At 35.8% G+C, this 27,713-nt stretch overlaps 1 protein-coding gene and 2 pseudogenes across 2 annotated transcripts in view; 2 read left to right on the forward strand and 1 right to left on the reverse strand.

The window, feature by feature from the left end:
• EXOC6B (exocyst complex component 6B) overlaps nucleotides 1-27,713 on the reverse strand; it is a 566,147-nt gene that overhangs the window by 519,174 nt on the left and 19,260 nt on the right. The gene's annotated exons all lie outside the window — the stretch shown is intronic.
• On the forward strand, nucleotides 7,943-8,479 carry LOC129081320 (60S ribosomal protein L12-like; annotated as a pseudogene).
• LOC129081358 (calmodulin-binding transcription activator 1-like) lies at nucleotides 23,050-26,616 on the forward strand (annotated as a pseudogene).

The following is a 27,713-nucleotide window of genomic DNA, read 5'->3' on the forward strand; positions in this document are numbered from 1 at the left end:
TATACACAGACTAAAAGTAACAGGATGGAAAAAGATATTTCATGCAAATAGAAATGAAAAAAACCTGGGGTAGCAATACTTATATCTGACAAAATAGACTTTAAAACAAAGGTATAGGAAGAGACAAAGAAGGACACTACATAATGATAAAGGGAACAATCCAACAAGAGAACATAACCCTTGTAAACATTTATGCATGCAACATAAAAGCACCTAAATATGTGAAGCAAATCTTAATGGAGAAAAATGAAGAGATCAACAGCAATACAATCATAATAGGGGATTTTAACACCCTATTGACATCAAATAGATCTTCCACACAGAAAATCAACAAGGAAACAGTCTTAAATGACATACTAGGTCAGATGGATTTAATTAATATCTTCAGAGCATGTTACCCCAAAGGAGCAGAATATACATTCTTTTCAAGTGCACATGGAACAGTTTCTAAGACAGACTACCTGTTAGGATACAAAACAAGTCTCAAAAAACTTAAGAAGACTGAAATCACATCAAACATCTTCTCTGACCATAATGGTATAAAAACAGAAACCAATAACAAGAAAAAAAATGGAAAAACACACAGAGACATGAAGGCTAAATAGCATGTTACTAAATAACGAATGAGTTAACAGTAAAAGAAGAAATCAAAAGCTACCTTAAAACAAAAAAAGTAAGAATACAACAACCCAAAATCTGTGGGACACACTGAAAAGTCCTAACAGGGAAATTCATAGCATTACGTGCCTACTTCAAGAAAAAAAAAAATCTCAAACAATCTAACTTGCCCTGGCTGATGTGGCTCAGTTGGTTGGAGCATCAACCCATAGACCAAAGGGTTGTGGGTTCAATTCCAAGTCAGAGCACATAGCCAGGTTTCAGTATCAATCTACAGTCAGGAGGGACACACATAAAAAGGCAACCAATCAATGTTTCTTTCTCACATCGATATTTCTTTCTCTCTCTTTCTCTTTCTCCCCCCCCACTTTCTCTTCCTAAGGCAATGAAAAAGGTCCTCAAGTGAGGATCAAACAAAAAAAAAACTGTCCTGACCTGCATGGCTCAGTTGGTTGAATATCATTGCACAAAAGGAAAGGTCGCTGGTTCGATTCCCTGATGAACATAGATGCTAAAACCCTCAACAAAATATTAGCAAGCCAGATCCAGAAATACATTAAAAGGATCATACATTGTGATCAACTGGGATTTATTCCAGGGATATAAGGTTGGTACAATAGCCACAAATCAATAAACGTGATACACCACACAAATAAAATGAAGGATAAAAACCACATGATCATATCAATACATGAAGAAAAAACACTTGATAAAATCCAGCATCGATTTATAATAAAAACTCAGCAAAGTGGGAATAGAGGGAACATACCTCAATGTACTAAAGGTCATATATGACAAACCTACAGCCAACATCATACTCAATGGGCAAAAACTAAAAGTGTTCCCCTTAAGATCGGGAACAAGACAGGGATGTCCAGTTTCACTTCTCTTATTCAACATAATACTGAAAGTCCTAGCCACAGCAATCAGACAAGAAGAAGAAATAAAAGGCATCAACATTGGAAAGGAAGAAGTAAAGCTGTCATTATTTGCAGATGACATGATACTGTACATAGAGAACTGCAAAGATTCCACCAAAAAACTACTAGAACTGATAAATGAATTCAGTAAAGTAGAAGGATACAGACTAAATATCCAGAAATCAGTTGCACTCCTATACACCAATAATGAACTATCAGAAAAGGAAACTAAAAAAAAAAAAAATTCCTATTTACAACTACATCAAAAAATAAATAAAATACATTGGAATAAATTTAACCAAGAATGTAAAATACCCATACTTGGAAAATTATGACACTGTAGAAAAAATTGAAGATACAAATAAGTGGGAGCATAAATTCTAAAGAATATATGCACCCCTATGTTCATTGCAGCATTGTTTACAATAGTCAAGATGTGAAAGCAACCGAAGTGCCCCTCAATAGATGAGTAAATTAAAAAACTGTGGTATATTTACACAATGGAATATGACTCAGCTGTAAAAAAAAAGAAAAAAATCTTATCTTTTGTGACAGCATGGATCAAACTGGAGAGAATTATGCTAAGTGAAATAAGCCAGTTGGTGAAAGACAAATAACATACAATTTCACTTATATGTGGAATCTAAAGAACAAAATAAACAAACAAAATAGAAACAGACTCATAGATACAGAGAACAGACTGACAGCTATCAAAGGGGAGAGGGTTGGGGGCTGGGTAACAAAGATGAAGGATTAAGCCAAAAAAACAAAAAACAAACTCATAGACACAAACAACAATATGGTGATTACCATAGGGAAAAGGAGGTGGGGGCAGGTAGAAGGTAAAGGGGGATAAATGATTATGGAAGATTTGACTTAGGGTGGTGAACACACAATACAATATATAGATGATGTATTATAGAATTGTACATCTAGAACTTATATAATTTTATTAACCAATTTCACCCCAGTAAATTCAATTTTATATATATACACGTATATGGCGTGTATAATATATACGTGTGTGTGTGTGTGTGTGTGTGTGTGTGTGTGTATTTGTGTAAAATCTTAACCTTGCCCTGACTGGTATGCTCAGTGGATTGAGCGCCAACCTATAAACTGAAGGGTTGCCAGTCTGGTTCTCAACCAGGCCACATGCCTGGGTTGCAGGCCGGGTCCCCAGTTGAGGGCGTGTGAGAGGCAACCAATCAATGTTTCTCTCACACATAAATGTTCCTCTCCTTTTTTCCCTCCCTTCCCCTCTCTCTAAAAATAAATAAATAAAATCTTTTTTAAAAATATCTTAACCTGAAGGAGCTACTATATACATATTTGCATTCACATAATTTGACAAGCTGACAAAAATATCCTTCAGCAGATATACAGCAGATTAAGTAACAGGAGACAGAAAGAAACCTAACTCTAATGTGTGTGGTTTTCACTTTGAAATACTAAATTTTGTTGAGTTCATGGCAGTATTTGATGTTTGCTTTATCTACAAAAAAAAAAAGAAAATCAAACTTGAAGGAAATAAAAACTAGCCTTCAGCATTCCTTTTCAATGATGTTTCCTCCCGTGTGTAACAGCTCAAATTACAAAACACCTGAAGCTGCTAATAAGCATTGAACAGGACAAGGAACTAAGTCATTACTATTTGGTAAATATTTAAAAACACTCCATTTAAATCACTGTCAGTCAGGTTTTGGGGGATATTTTTACCTTTTTTTTTCAGAGATCAAATTCCTGACTCAATTACTGCTCCCAGGCCTCCTATAAGTACTGGCAGATGAATCTTTTTATCGTTAATAATTATGGCTACCAACATAACATTCTTCTGTCTCAAAAAAATCCCAAATCCTGATTCGATATTTAGGATTCTAAATAAAATATAAATGCCTGAGCTTAAATGCCTAGTACTTCCTAAATTATTTTATTACCTTAACATTCTTATCCATCTTTCCTTCATAGTACTGCTCTCCATAAGGTTTCCTCCTCTTCAAGCACATTGAATTTTTTTATCCTATAAACAGTCTATCAGGATGAGCTAGACTATGCTACTATAACAAACAACCCTAAAATATCATTGGCTTAAAACAACAAAGATTTATTTCTTGCTGCTCGTATATTTCCACTGTGGGTCAGAAGGAGGCTCTGCTCTACAAGATCCTCTCTGTAAGAAACAGCCAACGTATAGAGCAGTTGCCAGCAAGATTTTTCTATAAATGGCCAAAGAGTAAATATTTTCAGCTTTGTGGGACATATGGTCTTTGTCACAACTATTTAGCTGTGCTGCTGTGGTGCAAAAGGAACTACTGACAAGAAATAAACAAATGTTTCAATAAAACTTTATTTATTGGCCATACAAATACAGGAAGCAAACCTTACTTGGCCCACATGCCAATCAAAGCCCTGCAGGTCATTGTGGCAGAGTGAAAGAAAGCATAGTGAATACAAGGACTCTTAAAACTTCCATTTGGAAGTGACTCATTCACTCCAGCTCAAAGCAATTCACATGGCCACACCTAAATTCCAAGGGGCAAGGACATAACATGTGTCTGGGAGCAAAAAAGATAAATATTGGGTGGGCAATCCTAATGAATGCCAGAAGTATATTTTCTTGGTCTCTTGTCTCCACTTACTGGAAGCCCATCTCTTCTTTCTTAAAAATTCAAATCCTAGCCATCTCTCAGGATTCAGTTCGAACGTTAGCTTCCCAGAAACTCACTGAGTCACCAAAGACTATGGCCCTCATCGTCTCCCAAAGCCCTGTTGTCTAACCTTTCTTACATCAAGTGTTTTCTACATTAATAAAGTCAATCACCTTAGAGCATATATTATATTTTATTAATCTTTATATATTCCATAGGACTTTGTACTCTGTCTTTAGAGGAGTTCAGTAAATACTTGTAGGATAAATGAAAGTACTGTTAGTTTCTCTGGGATTTTTTGGTTTTTTTTTTAGGGATTTAAAGTAGTATGTAAAGATACAAACAATATAACATTAAATTAAATTCAAAATTGGAAAGCAGTTAAGACAAAGGGCAGCAACCTAAGACCAGAAAAAGATGATACATGCACAAGGTGTATGTTAAGAAATAATACATCTTTTTTTTTTAAGGTGAGACACAGATTTAGCAGTAAGTATTGTAGTAGCCAAAAAGGAGAAAGAGCCACCTAAGCAATCATAGTATTAAAAAGATAAACAGCTGTTCAGAATAGACATAAAATTAAATAAATACCCTTTAAATAAACTATTTGGATTTTTTTTTAAACAAAGTAAGCCCTGACTGGTGTCGTTCAGTGCGTTGGTAGTTCTCTCACAAACCGCAAGGTCACTGGTTTGATTCCCGATCAGGGCACATGCCTAGGTTGCAGACCAGGTCCCTGGTTGGGGGTGTGCAAGAGGCAACCGATTGATGCTTCTCTTTCACATCTATGTTTCTCTCCCTCTTCTTCCTTCTCCCTTCCCTTCTCTCTAAAAGTAAATAAATAAAAATATTTTTAAAAATAAAATAGGACATTCTATAAAACAAGGGACCAGTAAATGGTTTTCTATTAGCATGCAGAAGATGCTGAAAGAATAATAACCAGAAAATATTTATTTAAGGATATATCATGTCCTCTGTACCAGCCTGGATGTCAGGAGAAATACAAAGAAATTATGTCAGTCTCCAATCTAGTAGCTGGAGAAACAAGACAAACATGTATGTAATGATAGTAAGTACTAAGACTATGCTATAATTGAAACATGCATGCAGCACTTACATTTCAGACACTATATCCAACTCTGATGATAAAACAACAATGAATGTTATCCCTATTTTCAAATCAAACCATCAGAGGAAACTGATACAAACAGCTATAACACAACATAATGAATACTCTGATAAAAATTCTTATAAAGTGCCATAGAAATGAGACTCAGAATAAGGAAATAATTGTTTCTGCTTCTAAGGAAAGAATAATGATGATTTCACTGGAGAAGTCATTTGAACGGGTAAGGTATACTACAACTTGACTATGAAGAGACTGCAGTAGACAAAAAAGAACGAGTAAATTTGTGATCTGGATTTTAGAAAAAGTTTATGGCAATGGTATGTAAAAATGGACTGACCAGTAGACTATACGCTCAGCTAGGGCAAGCACATCTCTGTCCTGTTTACTGCTGATACGCCCAGTGTTAAGCACAGCATCTTAGACACAGTAGACCTTAGGTTGGTATATCTTTGTTCAAAAAACTGAAAGGAATCAAGTAGAGACACTAGCAAGGAAACTGTTACCCAAGTAAACCATAAAGGCTTGAATTCAGCCATGGACAGGGAGAAGTGGGGATGACAACAACACTGAGTTAAGTTTTTATTTAAATGCTAGTTAAGTTTTATAGCTTATAAACTATAGAGACTAGAGGAGCAATCTGATCACAAAGAAATCTCACAAAGACTCTAAATCAGAACAACTACCTGATGACCTTTAATGTATCACATATTATTAGAAAATAATCCTCAGATCTTTAAAAAGCCTATATACTGTACATGCCTCAATCTCCAGGGTTTTCTTTATTTTTTTTCCATAAGAAGTGGCTTTAAGGAAAATTTAAGATTATAATTTAGTTTAAATTATAACACAATCTTCAAAAAGGTTCTAGCTAAGATCAGAAAGAGATTTCTGAGACAGCACAATAAATTCAAAAGACTCAAAGACCCATTAAGCTATGTAAGCTAGATAAGAGACATGACTAAAAGGGCTTTAATAGTTGATATTCATATTTTTCCCATTCAAGCATGACCTTAAAAAACAATTTATGAAATGATGAGATAATACCTACCTTATAATGTTTTCCTAGTATAGCACAGTAATCAAAAGCAAAGACGCTAAATGCAGATTCTCTAAGTTCAAATCCCAGTTCCTTTGCCTAGCCAGGATCTCTGCATTATTCAACCTCTCTGACCTTGTTTCCACATCTACCTCATAGGATTGCTGTATTAAATAAGCTAATATGCGTAAAACTGTAATGAATGGGGCCTAGCACAAAGTAAATACTCAAGAAATGTTAACTGCTATTATTAAAAAATATCTAGTACAAACATAGGTTAATTAAGATGAATGTGTGAAGGCTAGTCATTTATCCTGTGCATGAGCCAAGCAAACTACCTAGTATCAACCTTTCAGTTAGCAACATTCTGGAACTGGATATTCTTAAAAGCATATATTCTTCAGCAATATCAAGAACCTCCCATATTCTTGGGGCCAGCTGAACAAGTTATGACCCCATTGTTTGCTTGAGTTTACTCTTGAGATCCTCACCTCAACTTTTTTTTACAGGATCCTGGTATGAGTCACAACTTCTCCACTGACTTCCTGGTTTAGCCTCTTTTACGGGCTGTGCCTGGCTGGTTCTGGGTGCAGTGCCAGGTCTGGCACTAGGTCTTCTGCAAATGCTGATGTGGTAGAATTCAGCTGTATTTAGGCTGGTTTACTTTGTAATTTTCCACTGTTTCTTTATAGGATAAACATACACACAAAACATGACTGTAAGTTCTGTACTCAGCACTATCAAGCTCCCTAAAATTCCAAAGGAACTAAGACCGACATTTGTCAACTATCTCCTAAGAAGCAGTACTGACACGCCCCACCCAGACTGCCAATCACATGAGATTTGAATAATTTATCCAACTATAAAAATTATAAAAGCACCATTTTTCACCTGAGATCCCTAATTCAAGTGTACCCAACATACTGTCATCACAGTGAACTGAAAATAACACATTTTTTTAAATTCAAAAATATCCCTCCTCTACTTACTACCAGTATGTAAATTTGGGCAAGTTATTTAACTTTCCTTAGTCTCGTTGGCTATAAAATGAGGATTGTTATCATTACTAAATGAGCTAATATGCAATACATCACACTACAATTAATAGATGCTACTTTATTTCTACCTTTCTTCTCCCTACTTTATCTCCACTTCTAGAGAATATGTGATGAAAAAGTTTCAGAGAAAGACTAGGACAGGTGTGCATGGTTAGCTTGTTGGGGAACAGCTTGCAGACAGCAGGTTCTTAAAAACATCTCAGCAGCACCTGAGGTGAATGTAAATATCAGTCTCCTATGTCTTAATTTTAGCTATACCTCCCAAGTTCCTAAAAGGTGGATGTGATTACATATTTAACATTTGTATTATGATTAACATTATTGGAATGAAACTGTTTCGTTCATGACTCAGAAGTCAAAACGTTCTACTTTCCAGGCAGAATGCAAAGATCAGAACTAGTGACCAATGACAACAAACTTAATCTTCTCCCAACTTATAGAAGAAAAGCCAATGTGACCATTTTCAGTTTTCAGCTCAGAGGGGGCCTAGATGCAACCTTCTTTGGTGATCCCAAATCCTGGTTCATCCAGCACCAACCGCCTCAACCATGCTGCCAAAATTCAAACTCAGTGTGATCAAAGTCATATATCTGAGGTACGTCAGTGGGGAAGTTGGTGCCAAATCTTCCCTACCCCCCGAGATCAGCCGCCTGGGTCTGTCTCCAAAAAAGGCTGATTGGTGATATCACCAAAGCAACTGGGATTGGAAGGGTCTGAGGATTACAGTAAAACTGACCATTTAGAACAGACAGGCCCACATTGAGGTAGTACCTTCAACTTCTGCCCTGGTCATCAAAACCCTCAAAGAACCACCAAGAGACAGAAAAAAAGTAAAAAAAAAAAAAAAAAAAAAAAAAAAAAAAATTAAATACAGTGGAAATATCACTTTTGATGACATTGTCCCCATTGCCCAACAGATGCAGCACCAATCTTTAGCTAGAGAACTCTCTGGAACCATTAAAGAGATCCCAGGGACTGCCCAGTCTCTGGGCTGCTGTGCTGATGGCCACGAGCCTCATGGCATTACAGATGGCATCAACAGTGGAGCAGTGGAATGCCCAGCTAGTTAAGAACTACAAAGGAAAATATTTTTTTAATTCTCACCCAAGGACATGTTCAATGATTTTTAGAGAGAGAGGGATGGGAGAGGGAAACAGAGACATTGATCAGTTGCTTTCCATAAGCACCCCAACCAGGGATTGAACCCACAACCTAGGTATGTGCTCTAACCAGGAATCAAAACCACAACACATTGGTGCACAGGACAATGTTCCAAACTCAGGCACCTGGCTAGGGAAGAAAAATATTTCAATTAAAGATCATTTCACAACCAAAAAGGAAGGGGGAAAAAAAGCCAATGTGATTCCCACAGAGGAAAATTTGTATAGCTACAGCAAACATGGCAAATGTTAATCATTATTTATTGAATCTAGATGGTTGTTCTTTCCATTTTTTTGTAAATTAGTAATTTTTTCCTAATAAAAAGTTGAGGCAGCAAAGAGCAGGAAGGCAGAACTTGATACACTCATACACTAACTCCCAGAGTTCAGAGAGAACAAATTACTTTTTACACCACACGAGTAATAGAAAGCGAAGTCCCTCTGATTTGTCCTTTCTTTATAAACTTTATCAAGTCTTAAACCAATCTACCTAGGTCCTCATAGACCTCCCACCCATTTAAGATTGCCATACTCAGGGGAATGACACAGGACTTATTAGGAAAAGGAGTTTCCATCTTGTGGCCACAAATCCACTTCCTTTCTAACATTGTTGAAATGGATTAGTCCATAGCACCCACCACGAATAATGCCTCCACTTCAAGGGAACATCAGATACCTTCATGAAGATCATTTTTTAATTTGTAAATTCAAGAAGGAAAATACTAAGCATAATCAAAGAAACCGCCTAAGAAAAAATAAAACAGTAAGGTAGAAGTAATAAGTAGCAAATTTCTACAACCTAAGTAGCAAAAGAAGGTTTTTCACCTAAATAAAAATTTTTTAAAAATCTATATTTAGTATCCCATCAATACTTCAAATGGAGAAATGACTTCATCCACAATAAACTCTTTAATAGTGAATAAACTTAAAATAATGTAAAAGTGAGGACTTTTTATTTAAAAAGCTCAATAATTAGCTTACTAAAAGGTCTCTCAAATACTTTCTGAGACCTAAAGCAGCCCCCTAAAAAAAGCCATGCTTTTTGCCTATTCTAGCCTTCTAAAATTTAAATGTAAATACAGTGAACAAGCTGTTCATATCTTCTCCCTTAAGTAATGTAGAAGGCAAGACAAAAGTAGTCCATTTTAATCCAAAACTGCTCAGTAGAAAACAAAATAAGAGTCTAGAAAATTAGACTAGAGGGTTAGATTAGCACAAACAAGCAATCACTATAACCTCTCTGGGTAGATTTTAAAAGCCACTTTACCTGCATGCTTAAATTGAAAGCAATACTAACCTTTTTTTCTGAACTGAAAAATATGCCTGTTAAAAGTAAACTTAAGCAACGGAGAAAAGGGCGGGACAACTGTGACTGAACAACAATAAATTTTTTAAAAATTTAAAACACAGGGTTAAATAAATGCTTATTAACAAGTAATAATGAAAGAACAAATACAGCTGGGAAGGAGTTAATACCCAAAGGATATATATCTCCAATATCAGGTGGGTAAGCAATCCTTCATGAAGTCATCTTTTTAACCCTGGGAGTACACTGTAAATCTGATTGCAAGCTAGTTATCAAATCTGCTTCACCACAGTAAACATCAAAGGCAGTAAATCAACACAAGGTGAACTTCAGCAACCAATCCTGTAAACTTTTACCTGTAGTTTTGAATTCACTAAAATTTAGATTCAAAACAACTTTTCCAAAATCCCAGCTTCAGCATTTCAGACTGGGCCCTGGTAAATTAGAATTACCCCTGGAAGCCTGGAATAAACTGAATTAGTTTAACTAGATTCTGTTGCATAGCCATGGAAAATGGAGTCCTGCCTGGGAATGGATATATCCAATGTTCTTCAATAGAACTTTCTCAGGGAATATCTCAGTTAAATACTCGGGGGAGCATTTACTGAAGGCAGACTAACAACTATATTCTGGCAACTTTCAAGTCAAATTTAAAAATAAGTAACAACACAGTGAAAAAAGTCTTGATTGAGAAGACAAACGATCCAATCAAAAAATGGGCAAAAGACCTGGGCAGACGCTTTTCCAAGGAGGAGATACAGAGGGCCCAGAGACATTTGAAAGGATACTCAGCAGCACTAGCCATCAGAGAAATGCAGATCAAAACCACCATGAGGTACCACCTCACACCGGTCAGAATGGCCATCATAAACAGATCCACAAACAACAGGTGCTGGCGAGGCTGTGGAGAAAAGGGAACACTAGTCCACTGTTGGTGGGGATGCAGACTGGTGCAGCCATTGTGGAAAGCAGCGTGGAATTTCCTCAGAAAGCTGAAAATGGAACTTCTTTTTGATCCAGTGATTCCCCTGCTGGGACTATACTCTAAGAATCCCAAAACACCAATTCAAAAGAACCTATGCACCCCAATGTTCATAGCAGCACAATTTACAATAGCCAAGTGTCGGAAGCAATCTAAATGCCCATCAGTAGATGATTGGATCAAAAAACTATGGTACATTTACACAATGGAATACTATGCAGCAGAAAGAAAAAAAGAAGTACTAAACTTTGCGACAGCATGGATGGAACTAGAGAGCATTATGCTAAGCAAAATAAGCCAGGGGGCGAGAGACAAATACCGTATGATCTCACCTATAAGCGGAACCTAACCAACAATACAAAGATGCAAGGAAAATAAGACCAGCAACACTGAAAGGAAAAGAAACCAACAGAGACAAGAGGGAAGGAGGGAGGGGGGCCGGGGGAAAAGGAAAGGAAGGGGGGAAGTCAAGGAACATATAGCAAGGACTCATGGACAAAACCAAATGGGTAAAGTTGAGGGAGGGGGCAAGGGGAAGTGGTGGGAGGAAGGCAGAGACAAATGTAGTTGAAAAAATAAATTAATTAATTTAAAATAAAAAATAAAATAAAAGAATAAAAATAAAAAATACTGTTAACTATCTTAGCAAAAAAACACTTTTGACAGTTTTTAGTAAATTAAAAGAATAACAATAAAAATAAAAAGTAAAAAAATACTCTCATATACTGTTAGTGGCAATGTAAAGTTAAATTTTAAGTTTGGTTTATATATATCAAGATTTCTTAATGTGCAAACCTCACAGACTCAGCAATTCCAATTCCAGGGATTCAGTGTTTGGAAGCTAATGCTTGTGTATAATGACTGTGTTCACTAATAATTGCAACACTGCTAGTAATAAGAAAAACTAGAATAAAAATGATTGGTATACATCATAAGGGATTCAGTAAAATATGAGATACATCAATTGTATGAAATGTAAGAACGGTCAAAGATATGGGAGACTTTAATTTTTACTTTGTGAGTTTGTTTTGTTCAACAAGAATAGCTTTACTGATTTTGTGTTTAGAAAAATTACCATGTGTTAAAATACAAAAATCTTTTTCCTTTCTGCTCATGTAGTATAAAGACTATTTTCATAATAAACAACTTTTAAGTGAGGGGAAAAAAAGTCTTGACTGAAATCCCCGCTCTACCACTTATTAGCTGTAGAAGCCTGGGGAAGTTACCTAACCCATGCAATGTACCATGGCCATAAGACATTGGTTCACGTAGCTGGTATAGTGGTCGGAATCTGGTCTCAGACTTATTTTGAAGATTAATTTTTTAAAAATTCCCAAATAGTGAGGTATATGAGACAAATTAGTGAGAGCACACAAATGTAATTTGCTTGTCCTTATCGTTATTTCTAGATTTTCTTATTCAATTTCATCCACTTGTTTCAAACTTCATCCTCCCTACCAAAAGCCTACAGCACCAGGTGAGAAAACACTATATATGTAATAGGGGAAATGTTACCATTTATTTGGTATTTACTATTAACCAGACACTGAGCTAACTGCATTATATAGTTTATCTCACTTAAACCTTACAACTTTCATAAAATGGTTACATAATTCCAGTTTACACTGAGGCTAAGAGGTTAGGTAATTTGCCCAAAGTCAGTTGGTTACCAGAATCACAGTTGCTTTTGACCTACCAGGTACCTCTCCCCAATCACATTCCTTCCAGATGTAACCATTACCATGGGTTTGTAATAACCATTTCCTTGCTCCTTTTTATATCTGAGCATATATGTATGCATCTACAGTATTGGTTAGTTGTGCCTATTCTTGAATATTATACTGTATTCTTTGGTGTCCTTTTTCTTTCAATGTTACATAAACAATGAGATGACTCCATGTTGTTCTACCTTACCTATGGTTCATCCATTTTCATTGTTGTATAATGTTCTACCATGTAAACATACAGTAGTGTATTTATCAGTCCTATTGTTTTTGGACACATACATTGTTTTCATGTTTTAGATATTATGTACATTGGTACTGTGACCATTTCCTTTACAAGTAACCTGATGCAAATACACAGGAATTTCTTCAGAGTAGTAATCTTCAAAAAGACACAAACCTTCATAAAGGGTACACAAAGACTTTCCAAATGGTAAGTGGGCAAATAGTTTCTCAAGAATCCAATTTCAGACCCATAACTGCCATATATACTCTTTCCTAAATCCATTCTGCCTAAGAACAGACTATATATAATATAGTAACTTTAGAAAATAATATTGGTTAGTTCTGCCTATTTCCTTACTCTCTGCCCACCCCAAATCCCAAATATAACTATGATACATTGGTTCTGAATATAAAACTCATACAAGGGTAAAATGTTTAGCTTTGAGAGAATGGAAAAATTAACAAGTCAGTTCTATAATAATGTGATAAATTCTGTAACAGTTATAAACAATGCTCTTTAGAAACAAAGAAAATGAACTACTTAACCACCTTGAAAAATTAGAAATAATAGACATTTAAAGTGGGCCTTGAAGAGTAGGTATGGTTGTCAGGTAAAAAATGACTGAAAGGACAATCCTTGCAAACAGTGAGATATAAGTGGACATCACTAGGTAGAGAGCTTCAGGAAAAACTATTAAAGACAATAATTCAACTCGGAGATGAGCCTCTTTTGCCACTGGGAGGTAAAGACTTGAACTAGAAAGAAGAGGGTATATAAGAAAAGAAGGTGCCAGAATAATTGGTACCTATAATAACAAATAGGACATGGGCAAAAAGTTGGTAGATCTTATGTAAGACATATTAATAAAATGGAACAGAAGGGAACCCTGAGGAAACTAAGACAGCCTCAATCTCTCCACTGCAGCCATGGGGCACCAGCAGGGCTTGCTCCAAATCTCACTCCAAAAGGAAGGTGTCCCCTGGTCAAAGACTGTCCCTTGGTATTCGGGATGAGAGTTGAATACAAATTTAGGAACAACTGATTGCCCTCCCACTAACCAGTGCCCTGTTGATGGTTAATGAGTTTACTGGTTAAATAAATAGAGAAATCCTGTCACGTTATACAGAGCTGCTACTCGTAGAAGCAGATCAATTTTGATCAAACGGATAACCTGCCATTTGACTTTTGATTTGGAGCGCAGATTGAAACCACTGTTTTCCTGTGGTTTCTTAAGTATTTAAAACATGACTCTCCAAATTGGCAGTCACGTGGGCCTCTTAACCTAGCCCATTATCAGCTGCTCTGGAATGATAACTGCCTAGCTATGAGGCAACCTTGCCCCAGAGTTCCCCAAATGAATGTCAAAGAACCCTAAATGTAATCTTGAAATCTGTTAACTATCACCCAGATACTTTGGTGAAATGCAGAGCAACAGAAGAAAAAAAAATTATTCCTGTAGAGTTTGTTAATAATTAAAAACACTTTAATCAATTCATACAACTTCATAAGTTTCTATTCCCTTTGTTAATTCTTAGAGAAGGTGCTGATAGATTATAACCTAAGCATAAGCATTTGAATGAGTTCAGTGACTTATTTGATAAATGATCAAAATAAATAATGAGTATCCACCATGGCTCACTATAGTCAAGTGCTGGAGACAAAGCTCTTAACTACTACACTATAGAAAAATTTATGTGAGAAAGACAATGACACAATGTGATTTCTCTGTGGCTCTGAAAGGTTCTAAAATCGAAGTAATAGAGACTCTATCAAATATATTAAATAGTAGAATCTCTCCATCTACCTAAAGAAACAAATAATACCCTCTTTCCTGTGGTGATTACAAGTACCCAGTTTTTCAGAATTGCTAAAGAAACATAAAGTGCATTATACAGTTCAGGAACAAATATCAAAATAGGTATTTGGGCTAGGTAGGACTGTGATAGGTATATAAGTTCGGTTCAGATATATGTCCCAAATCAGGAAGTAGCTTGTTCTCTGAAGAAAATATGCCTCAGACACAAACCCTACATAGAACAACAGTTTCTGTTGAGTCACAGAAAGAAAACATTAGGATCTCTACCATCAACATCTTCATCTCATCCTTTTAAATTTCTATTTTTTTTTTTTTGTTTGTTTTAAAGATTTATTTTTAGAGAGAGAAAGGGAGCGAGAAAGAGAGGGAGAGAAACGTCGATGTGTGGTTGCATTTTGTGCACCCCCTGCTGGGGACCCAGCCTGGGACCCAGTCATGTGCCCTACACTGGGAACCAAACCAGCAACCCTTTGGTTCGCAGGCCAGCACTCAAACCACTGAGCCACACGAGCCAGGGCAAATTTCTATTTTTCTGCCCTGTTTTACTATATATATATATATACACACATATATGTTTATATTTAGTACTTGCATATAATTTATAAATAAATGCACCTAAAGAATGTAAGTGTGCTCACTGTTTACTGGTAGGAACATATGGTCAAAAAATAGACAACAAGAAAAACAATAATAATAATATCACTAAAAAGACGATTTGACTTTTATTTTAAAGGTTTCCTTTTACACCCTAAAGTTTCAGGATACATTAGTTACTTAATTGGTAACCAGATGATACACTGTTGACTGCCTGTACCCTGCAATAAAGACCATTTTCAGAAACTTTTAACAGAACTTGAATGAAGGATAAATAATGTAGTTGTCATCTGAGAAGTTCCTTTCTGTATCATGAATATAAGGATATGTCTGGGACAGTGTTTTGAGGCTCACCAAGTGTAAACAATCTTATCAGAACTATGATGAAATTTGAGGAGGGCTCTCTATCAACCCCAGAATTATTAAAATTTTTATTTGCTCCAAGGAAAGTCATTGTTCCTCTCTAGAGAAAATATTTTCTACCATAGATTGGAGTAAATACAGTTACTATTTTTAAACCATTTCAGTTTTCAGGCAAAGCTTAGGCACTTAGTGGAAGTGTTAATTCATACTACTTACCTTGTTGGAGGACAATTTGGCAATATGTATCAAAATTTTTAATGTACATCCCCTTTGACCTAGCAATACCATTTCTTGGAATTCATAATAAGATGATTAAACATATATACAAAGATACAGTATAAGAACTTGAAACTATTATAAAATTAGAAACAATTTAAATGTTCACTGCTATTATTAAATAAATTATGCAATCTATACAATGAAAGACTAATTTGATATACATCTATGTCTATTATACATTGTTGAATTTTAGAAGTAGGTTACAAAATATCAAGTATAAATGGAAACATTTTAAATAGGATTATAAATTCATTGAAATGCACAGTAAAACATCTCAAATGAAGGTACCAAAATTAGTTTATTGTAGTGATAATAGGATTTTAAGTAATTTTTATCTTTCAACTTTTCTTTACAGTTTGATCTTTATACTATATATACATATTATTCCCAAAGTCAGAAAGAAAAAATGTCCTTTTTCAACTTGGAAAAAAAGAATTCTAAGATTCTGATCATTTTCTCGAAGACCTGGACCTACTTCCTTTCATGCCAGATTGCTAAGTACTATAAATTTAGAAAAGAATAATATAGTTTTATCTTAGAGCAATGATTCTCAGCATGACCCAAACCAGCAAAATCAGCATCACCTAAACTCGCTAGAAATGCAAATCCTCGGGTCCCACGCCAAACCTAGTGAATTAGAAACTCTGGGAGTGGAACCCGCAATATGTATTTACAAGCCATCCAGGTAATTCTGATCCATACTCAAGTCCAAGAACAACTGTTTTAGATGAACTCAAAACCTGGTGGCCTGGTACTCTGAATGCCACATAAATTCAAACAAACATAGGTTATGGCCTCACCAGGAAAGCTTGCTTGCCGATAGACTTTGGGAATAAAAGCCTCAAAAATATTTGAAATATTAGAAATAAAGCAGTAGCTCCACCAGAACTGTAACTGATCTTTTCTTTTTAAGATTTTATTAATTTATTTTTAGAGAGAGGAGAAGGGAGGGAGAAAGGGAGAGAAACATCGATTGGTTGCCTCTTGCACGTCCCCCACCGGAGACCTGGGCGGCAACCCAGGCAGGTGCCCTGACTGGGAATCTAACAGGCGACCTTTTGGTTTGCAGAGGACGCCCAATCCACTGAGCCACGCCAGTCAGGGCAGACTAATCTTGATGCAAAAAGAACACATAACAAAACTCCCAAACCCATTGAGAAACAACAGCTCTAGATGGTGAGTACTCTCAAAAGCTTTTTGCTACACAGGGCAACCTTCTGGAAACTCTGAGCAATGACAAATGAACTTGGAATCCCAGCTGACCATGTACTGAGAGAATCGCAACTGAGTAATACCCAAATCTCTGGCAAAGATGTGAGATTTATTCAACATACAATGACTCTATTAACAGAATCTAAGCATTAAGTCATCTCAACATGACAAAACATCCACATTATGGCCTCACAGTTGCTAGACTGTGAACAAACTAAGAACATCAAAAATAAAAGTGCAAAATGCCCTCACAGCAAATTCAATTAAGAGCACTTTTCTTCAGGAAAAGAAAAAAAAAATAATGCTGTCAGTATTAAAATATGGAAAATGTGGTAGAAATAATAAATACAGAAAATACAGGGTAAATATATAGACAGTACACTTAAAATTATTGCATCTACAAATACAACTTAAAAAGAGTTCTCACAGTTTTGTAAGAAATTGTTAATACTTAAAAATAGGGTCTACATTTACCTGTATGGTATCTTTTCCCTCTTCAAGATACTTGCCTGCCATCTGCTGGAAATCTGTCCCAATGAATATATAAATGTACTTTAATCTACACTATAAATGGCTCAGCTTTCCACTATATAACCTGTACAGCGGTACAGAGCAACCACACTTAAGAACTAACATAATAAAGACTATACCTATACCTCCACAGTGAACTAAGAAATCTTTAAGACATCTGACTATAAAGTTCACAGAGGTTAGGCGGGCAGCAGCTTCTCACCTATGTACATAACCTATAACCTCATCTTTCCAAGTAACTACTGATTAGACTATATAGCACTGGAGTCCTACCTTCAAGCAGGTAAAGAATATCAAGTTGTCTCTGACCCTTGGCTTCCCATCAAACAGGATGATGCTGATCTGACTATAGATTCTAGTGCACAGGAAAGCAAAACTAGTTAGAGGATTTTGCTACAGAGTCATTCTCTTCATTTACTTCTGAGACAATTTAGTTTTCATTCACTTGTTTTTAATAGGTCTCATCGCCTATTATATCTGTTATAGCTCCAAGAACAAGTCTGCAGCCCATCCTACAGCCAAGGAGAAATGAGTGGTCCAATTACCAGCAAACTTAGTGATAACATACTTGAATGAAATAGTATTTAAATTTTTTATTTGATGAACAGAACCTAACAGTGCAAAATGATAGCACCAGAAATATTAAATCTACAGCAACCTGAATTCTGCAGCCCCTCTTCACTTGTGGACCAAGCAGATGATCATTTCTCCCTCATGTAACTAGTAAGAGAGCTACTGCAGCCCCGACAGGCGTGGCTCGGCTGGCTGGGCAACGTTCCACAAACTGAAAGGTCGTGAAGTTTGAGTCCCAGTCAGGGCACATGCCTGGGTTGTAGGTTGGTTCCTGGTTGGGGAGCACATGAGAAACAACCAACTGATGTTTCTCTCACATATCAGTGTTTCTGTCTCCCTCTCTTCCCCTCTCTCTAAAAATAAATAAATAAAATCTTAAAGAGAGAGCGCGCGCTATTCCAGAGGCCATCCCCATGCGTGACTGGCCTTAGAGGACTAGCAAACAATAGAACAAGGAGAATCAAGGGCATTTCAACGTCTTTCTAGGAACTTCCAGGAATGAAATGAAACCTTTACATCTCTGCCTCAAATATGTTGAGAAATTTCTCTCTGCTTCTCCTGTTAACAAACTGTTGTAATTTAAAACTGATTCTTAGCAACATGGGACTTGTCCTCCTAGTTTGTCACAGAATGCCTGGGAGCAAAAAATAAAACTCCTGACCAAGTTTGTGTAATAACATGGGAAATAAAACCGCAAAAGGACACCTGAATTTTTTTTTTAGAATTTATTATAATCTTCTGCCTTTTCTTTAATAAGCCTGGTTAACAAGGGCAAATTCTGGGTCATGCTGTCCAAATTTGATAATTGAAACCAATGTCAGTTTAAATCTGGTATAGTTTTGGGAGGCTGTCTTCCCAGCTTTATGAACCATCAGAACACTGTATATTGAAAAGAGACCACTCTCTAGTACTGGTCACAGGCCACCATACTGTACAATGATTTAAAAATTTAAGCTAAATGAAGCCTTTGGAAAGATTTCCTTCCTTCAGAATTATTCAAGAACCACTTTGCCAATTTACTTACTCCACATGAATGGTCTTTTCTGACTGGAGAAGTGCCTGAGTGAGTCATTATTTTAAAGTACAACATTTTGCTCATCATCAATAAAAAATGTATATAATCCATTACAATTACATGCCAACATCCTCAGTAAATGCATCTTGAGCTTTTCCAGTCAACATTATGCAAGAAGCTGGCAAACTTCAGGCATAGCTGTTCTAATACTGATCAAATAAGATGAAAAAAAAAAGAGTATTGATTTCATACGGTTTTTTTGACCTTTACTCAGCTTATGACTCTGAATAAAACTTTTATGAGCCCAAACAAAAAAAATTATTTTCTGTTACTTAGAACATGTTCTTCAAATGTGTCACAGGAGTTGGGAACCACAGGCAAAGTCTTCTAAAAAATTGGATGATAATTGTCAGTGAGACAAACAAGAACTTTTGTTGTTGTTGTTTAGTCTTATAACCTAAGGATTTGATTACTCTTTGGGTTGAGCTGAATGTATGCCTTCTTCTCCTTCTCTTTCCCTTCCTACCCCTATGCCAACAGAGAATGAAAAGAAAAGCTATACCATATATGCTGATTACATAGTTTTAGATATGACCTTAGAAAACTGGCCTTGATGCCTAATTATTGCCAAAAAGAATAATTTCAAACCAACTCTGGGCAGTCCTTGATTCACTCAATAAATAAGTTCCTGGGAGCCTATGTATTAAAGCAAATATTGGTAAATCAATGCAAAATTTCCCAACAGTAATACAATGATACTAAAGTGTTTAAAGATGAAATTATATGATATCTAGGATATACTTTAAAAGGCATTGGGGGAAGAGGTAGGTAGTAAAAGAATCAAATGAAAGAAGATTTGTTATGTGTTCAACTGTTAAGACTCTAAGAAAGGTGCATAGCAATTTACTCTATTATTTTCTCGAGTTCTGTAGGTTTTAGATTTTACCCAGTAAACTTAATTTGGAAACAAAAATGAAGGGGGCAAGAAAAGGCTGTATCTATGAAAGATTTAAATTTACAAAGCTTGCCCTGGACTGTGTGGCTCAGTTGGCTGGAGCGTCATCTGTAAACCAAAAGGTAAGGGGTTCAATTGCCAGTCAGGGCACATACCCAGGTTGTGGGTTCGATCCACAGTCAAAAACACACAAGAAGGCAACCAATCAATGTTTCTCTCTCACATTGATGTTTCTCTCTTTGCCTCTTTTGCCCCACCCCCACTCCCTCTCTCTCTAAAAGCAGTGAAAAAAATGTCCTTGGGTGAGGATAAATTTTTTTTTAATTTACAAAGCTTAAACTCAGCAATCCCACATTTAAAAATCTATGTTACAGGAGTATTAGTATTAATAGGCAAACAGGTATTTATAAAACTACACGATTGTCCATCAACCGAGTATGTAATTCCATAAAACAGAATATTCTGCAGTCATTAAAAAGAATGAAAATCTAGAAGTTTTGACTTATAAAGATATCTGACATATATATTAAGTAGAAAAATAGATGTATATCAAATGTATATGGTAATACCCACTTAAAAAGAACAATTATAAGATTGTATGTATATACAAATATATATATACACATGCTTACACAAGCAAAGGAAAAAGTTTAGAAAACTACACATCAAATGACTAATAATGCTTTGAAGGGGTGAGTTTAGAGTAGGGAAGGGAAGGAACGTTACTTATATACTTCTAAATTGTTTCCTTTTTCTACAATAAATTTATAAAACTTTAAAATATTTAAAAATCCATTACAGTTTAAAAATAAAGTACCTGGTACATAAAAGTTACTCAACAAAAAGAAATTTTTTTAAAAGATTTTATTTATTTTCAGAGAGAGTAGAAGGGAGGGAGGAAGACTAGGAGAGAAACACCGATGTACAAGAGAAACATCACTCTGTTGCCTCTCACACGCCCCAGCTGGGGACCTGGTCTGCAACCCAGGCCTGTGCCCCCACCAAGAATCGAACTGGCAACCTTCAGTGCTGGCCTGTAAGTGCAGCTCACTGGCCAGCACGCAATCCATTGAGTCACACCAGCCAGGACAACAAAAGGAAATTTTAAATCAATCAGCTAGAAATGTCACACACCCATGATATGATATAAAATAATTTCACACAAAATAGAAAATAATAAAGTTTAAAAGAAAATCATGTAAACTAATATAATAAAAGGGACACTTTTTTTGTTCATATTTTTTGGGGGGGGACACGCAAGTAAGTTTTTTTACAGGAGAGTCATGGATAGAGAGAACTGAGGAAGACTGGGTAACAAATGACTGGCAGTGTAAAACCAAAGAAGGGGAGTAAAAGACTGAGAGAAAATAATGCGGGAGGAAAATTAGAAAAAAAATGAACTATATAAATGTGAGAGGGTCATCACATTGTATGAAAGTAGTAATGAAAAAGGGGGTGGGAGATGGGACAGAGCAGTTAGTGGCTATGGAAAATCTTTAAGAGTTTTCCTTTATTTTTAAAAACCTAGTGAATATCTACGATTTAAGCAGTAACACTGGCTTCCAGACCTCCATTTCAATGTGATGAGACAACCACATGCATTTACCTTCCTTTCTCCTGAAACCTCCTTACAGAAAAAGGTATAAACCCATTACTCCAAAAGAACAAGGAAAGAGGCTACAGACAAGATATAGCAACATATTCCTGGAAGACAAAAGGTGATAAACAGCACTAAGGATGAAGCAGAATAGTACAAAAAAAGAGTATGTGCCAAGAAAATGAAATCCAAAAGGGAGCCTCAGTCCTAGCCACGGCCATGGAGGTCAGGGTTCAGAATGCCAAGAACAATGAAAGCCCTGAAAACAAACAGATGAATGGAAAGATTGAATATAGAACAGTCAAACCCTGCATATGTGCCCCATACATGGGCATTCCAGCAAAACATCAGGGGATTTTTTCCTGGAGAAATAATGTAGCCTGAGAATACACTAAAAACTATTAAATTGTATACTTTAAATGGATAAATTGTATGCTATGTGAATTATACCTCAATAAAGCTATGTTGAAAAAAGAAAAAGCAGCAGTTTTCCTTTTCTCCCATAGTAGGAAATCAATTAATACTGCCTAAAACTGAATGTGAGGTTTTTTAATTACAAATATAGAAACTTGACTTTCTATCTTCTTAAATTGAAGAGATCTTTTAAAAATAAAAATCACTTGTGATTAGAAAACATTTACCTGAAATTCAGTAATTCCATGTTTCATTTCAGTTTCCTCTTCAAGTAAAACTAAATATAATACTTTTTAATAGAAACAGCATTATAGTATATCCAATACCCAATTTCTATGAAAATTATTTTCTTCTACTCATCCTCCTATTTGTATATTTTTGTGAAGTGATGTTGATCTGGAATGATGATCACCTAAAGCTCAGTTAGTTGGATGTCATCCCGCAAAGCCAAAAGGATGCTGGTTCGTTTCCCAGTCAGGGCATATGTCTGGGTTGCACGTTCGGTCCCAGTAAGTGCACGAAGAAGAGGCAACAGGTCGATGTTTCTCTCTCACATTGATGTTTCTCTCCCTGTCTTTCTCTCTCCCTTTCCATCTCTCTAAAAGTAAATTAATTAATTAATTTCTAAAAATTAAAAATAAATAATGGTCATTTCTCAAACAGATTTTTGCCTGCTATGTGTATGTCATCCTTATAGTTTTCAGTCTGCTTGACTTTATTTTTAATAATGAGCATGCATCACACTTAGAAAAATAATTTAAAAATTAAAAGACATGTAATAGGACTCCCATTCTGAGAAGGTGAAACAGATATAGTTTTTCCTATTTTTCCCACAAAGTGTAACTAAAAACTCTAGATATTGTATGTGAAACAAACATAAAGTGATCTGAAAGATGGAAAGAAGGCAGACTGGCTTGGGACCTCGGCACCAAAGGAACAACACTGAGGTGAGTTTCCTGGACTTCCTTTTTGCTTCATATCCCAACTCGGAGCTGAAGAGACACAAACAGGTGCAAACAAACAAACAAAAAAGCCCCAACAAAAGCCTGCTCTCTCTAGCCAAAGATGACAAAAGGCATAGCCTACCAAGACAGAAAACATTTACACAATCACTGTTGTATTCCAGACAAACACTACAGGAAAAAAAAAAAAATTCACACAAGCACAGGCAGAGAGGAAGCCAAGATTCCCACCCCCAAGACGCAATAGCAAAGAGCCCAGCACCCCTCTCAGGGAGTCAGAAAAGGCCAAGAAGGGAGCCGGGGGTTTTATCCCCACCAGATGGTTACAATCCACTCTCCCAATCAAGGTATCGGTAGAGACCATACTTGGAGCCAGGACCCTCATCTGTAGCGGTAATGAGAAGCCCCTCTCAGATGTCAACAGATTTCAAGTGGGGAATATGGACATCTATCTCCACCTGACATAATGAAGAACCCACACCGTCTCATGCCATACCAGCATCAAAGAAAGTTAGCAAAAGGGTAGCTTTAAATGAGAGCTGGAATCTCCTAACATAATATAAAACTGTGCAAGTTTCGATTAAAAATCATTCTTGCCCTGGCCAGGTAGCTCAGTTGGTTAGAGCATCATCGGGATACACAAGGTTGCTGGTTCAGTCTCCGGTCAGGGCACATACAGGAAGCATCCAGTGAATGCGTAAATGGGTGGAACAACAGAATCTATATTTCTTTCTCTCTTTCTTTTTTTTTCTCTCTCTTAAAATCAATCAATAAAATTTTTTTAAAAAGTCATCCTTCACACCAAGAACCAGGAAGTTGTCAAAGTACTGAAAAAAGACAATCACTAGAAGCCAAAACTGAAATGACAGAGATATTAGAATAATCTGATGAAGATTTTAAAGTGGTCATAACAAAAATTGTTCAACAAACAATTATGAACACACCTAAAACAAAAAGATTGAGAGTCTCAGAAAAAAAAAATACAACAAAGGATTACCAAATGGAGAGTTTAGAACTGAAAAATACAATAACTAAAATTTTAAAAACTTAGTAATGGGCTCAAGAACATAATGGAAGAAATTGAAGAACGAGGAAAACATCAGTAAACTGAAAGATATAATAGAAATTATATTATCTGACTATGAGAAAAACTGAAAGAAATAAACAGCACCTTAGGAAATGTTAGGTAGTAACAACAACAACAAAAAATCCATCATTCATGTCACCAGAATCCCAGAATGGGAATGGAAAGAAGGTGCAGTGGGAAAGTATTTGAAGAAATAATGAATTAAAACTTCCCAAATTTAGGCAATGGGCATAAACCTATAGTTTCTTGAAGAAGTCCAGTAAACCCCAAACTGGATAAACCTAAATAAATCCATACCAGGACACAATGTATTTACACTCCTGAAAACTAAAGACAAAGAAAATAAGTCTTGAAGGTAGCCAGAGAAAAATGACAGGGGAAAAATAACTTGAATGACAGCAAATTTCTCATCAGAAGCCACAGAGGCCAGAAAGAAGTGGCGTAACACTTTTCAAGTGCTGAAAGAAAACTGCCAAACTAAAATCCTACACCCAGCAGAAATAATCATTCTTCCTTTCTCATATGTAAGAAAACTAAGCCAGTCTCATGTAAAGAGAGTTTGCTGCCTACTCTTTAAAAATAATGGCTACAGGAACTTCTTTCAACAGAAAGGAAATGACTTTTTTAACAGGAATTCGGAACATAGGAAAGGAAGAAAGAACACAGTAAGCAAAAATATGGGAGAATGCAATAGGTTTTACTTCTCGAGTTTTCTAAGTTAGGTTTGCTGCTTAAGCAAAAATTAAAACAGTTTGATATGGTTTGAAGTATCTGTAGAGAAAATATTGAAAACAGTTATAAACAGGGGAGGATAAAGGAACATAAAGGAGGTAAAGTTTCTGTACTTCACTCAAACTGGTAAAATAATGACACCAGTAAACTGTGACGTTATATGTTAAATAATGTTAACAACCAGAGAAACCACCAAAAACTATACAAAAAAAGGTATACACAAAAACACTACAGATAAATCAATATGGAATTTTTTAAATGTTCAAGTAACTCAAAAGCACAAAAAAGAAAACAGAGAAACAAAAAAGGAGAGAGTAAACATAAAACAACAAATAAAGAACAGAGTTGAGTGTTAGCATATTAACAATTACATTATTACATTAAATGTAAATGTTATAAACATACCAGAGACTGACAGAGCAAATTAAAAAACACAACATAACTACACCCTATCAATCAAAATTCACTTCAGATATAATGATATAGGCAAGCTAAAAATGAAAGGCTGGAAAGTGATAAATCATGCAAACATCAATCAAAGGAAAGCAGGAGTAACTATATTATCATCAGATAAAGCAGCTCTCAGAGCAAAGAAAATGATGAGACAGGAAATGTTCAACCCATTAAGAAGATATAGTAATCCTAACTACCTCTATAGCTAACAATAGAACTGCTAAATATCTGAAGCAAAAACAGGCAGCTCTCAGAGGGAAATTGACAATTCCATGATTATCCTTAGAGACTTCAACAGCCCTCTCCCAACGAAATTGATAGAAACAGGCAGAAAATCAGCAAGCATACAGAAGAGCACACCACCACCAACCAAGGGGATCTAGTCAACATTGGTAAAACACTTTACCCATTCACAGCAGGATACACATTCTTTTCAAGTGTCCACAGAATATATATGAAGAAAGAACATGTTGCGAGCCATAAAACAAACTTCAACATATTCAAAAGAACTGAAATCATACACAGTATGCTCTCCAACCACAATATTAGGGATATTAACCTAGAAATCAGTAATAGGAAAACAGGAAATGTTCAAACCTTTGGAAACTAAACAACACTCTTCTAAATAATTGATAGGTCAAACAGTAAGTCTAAGGGCAAATAAAAGAATACACTAAAGTTAAAATGCAACATATCAAAGTTTATGGGACACAGGTAAAGCAGTGCCGCACGAGAAATTTATAGCACCAAGTGCATACATTAGGAAAAGGGGGCGATAAACGGTGATGGAAGGGGACCTCACTTGGGGAGGGGAACACACAATACAATATACAGATGATGGATTCTAGAATTGTACACCTGAAACCTATATAATTTTATTAACCAATGAATTCAATTTTTAGAAGAGCAGGGGAGGGCAGTGGTGGTGATATGAGGCACACGCTTGAGGGGCTCGAGGGTCCCAGTCGCAAGAAGAGGAGGACGTGGTACACAGAGGGGAAAATGGATGTTGAAAACACGACGGAAGAGCGTTTCCCAAAGTGTATTCTCTGGAACGGGCTCCTGTTGTGTTCTGAACACCGTGCAGCCTCTACAAGATGGTCATGGGTACAGCAGTAGCAGCCATGTCAAAATCTTTTCAGCAAAAGAGCTGCTTGAATGTTTGCCAAAAATGTTCAAGTTTATCCCAAAAGAGACGCCACTGGAACACTAATGAGAGATCTTGATGCAGCCGTCCTTTTGGATTTCTTTGTAATGATCCTTCACCTTTAATCCCCTGACCTGCATTACCTTGTTAACCATTTCATTTTTTAATTTAGTTTTTTTTTAATTTTGGTGCACAAACTGTAACATTTCATCTTTCAAAGTGCAACCTGTTTATTTTCTTAGAGATACCGCTGAATGATAAATTTGCGAAATGCTGCCTTCATTTTCTGTATTAAAATACATTGCGGTTTTTAAAATGAAGTATGATCTGTGCTTTCATCCTTTAGAAAAAAGGAAAGGGGAAAGTTCTCAAATCAATCATCTAAGCACCTCAAGGACCTAAAAGAGCAAAGACAAAAGTAAAAACAAGGAGCAGGAAGGAAATGATAAAGGCAGAAGTCAATTAAAACTGAAAACAGAAAAACAATACAGAAAAATTAAAAATTCTGGTTCTTTAAAATGATCCATAAAATAGACATTTAACAAACAAAAAATATATACAAATTACCAATATAAGGAATAAAAAGGAATATCACTATGCACCCTATAGCCATCAAAAAGATAATAATAGAAACAATCAACTCTTTTGACACAAATTTGACAACTTACATGAAATAAACCAATTCCTAGAAAAATCATAAACTATCACAACTTACCCAATACAAAACAGTCCATTTATATTGCCCTAGAACTATGAAGGAAATTGAATTTGTAATTAAAAATCTCCCAAAAATATCTGCAGGCCTCGATGGTTTATTGGAGATTTCTACAAAATGTGTAAAGCAGAATTAATGTCAATTCTAAAATCTTTCCCAGATAATAAAAAAGGGAAGGAACGCTTTCCAAATAATTGTATGAAGCCAGTGCTACCCTGTCATGAAAACCTGATAATCACAGTTAAAAAACAAAAACAAAACTACAGACCAATAATCCTCACAAATGTAAACACAAAAATCCCATAATGGAAAAAAAAAACCATAAAAAAATGTTTAAAAAATTCCTACAAAACTATTAGCAAAAAAATAGAATTCAGAAGTATGTAATAAGAAATATACAGTGACTAAGCTATGGTTATTCCAGGGAGTCAGGCTCATTCAATACTCAAAAATCAATCAAT

The sequence above is a fragment of the Pteronotus mesoamericanus genome, unplaced genomic scaffold (genome assembly GCF_021234165.1).
Source record: "Pteronotus mesoamericanus isolate MK-2021 breed Mesoamerican mustached bat unplaced genomic scaffold, CSHL_Meso_final contig_98, whole genome shotgun sequence".
NCBI lineage: Eukaryota > Metazoa > Chordata > Mammalia > Chiroptera > Mormoopidae > Pteronotus > Pteronotus mesoamericanus.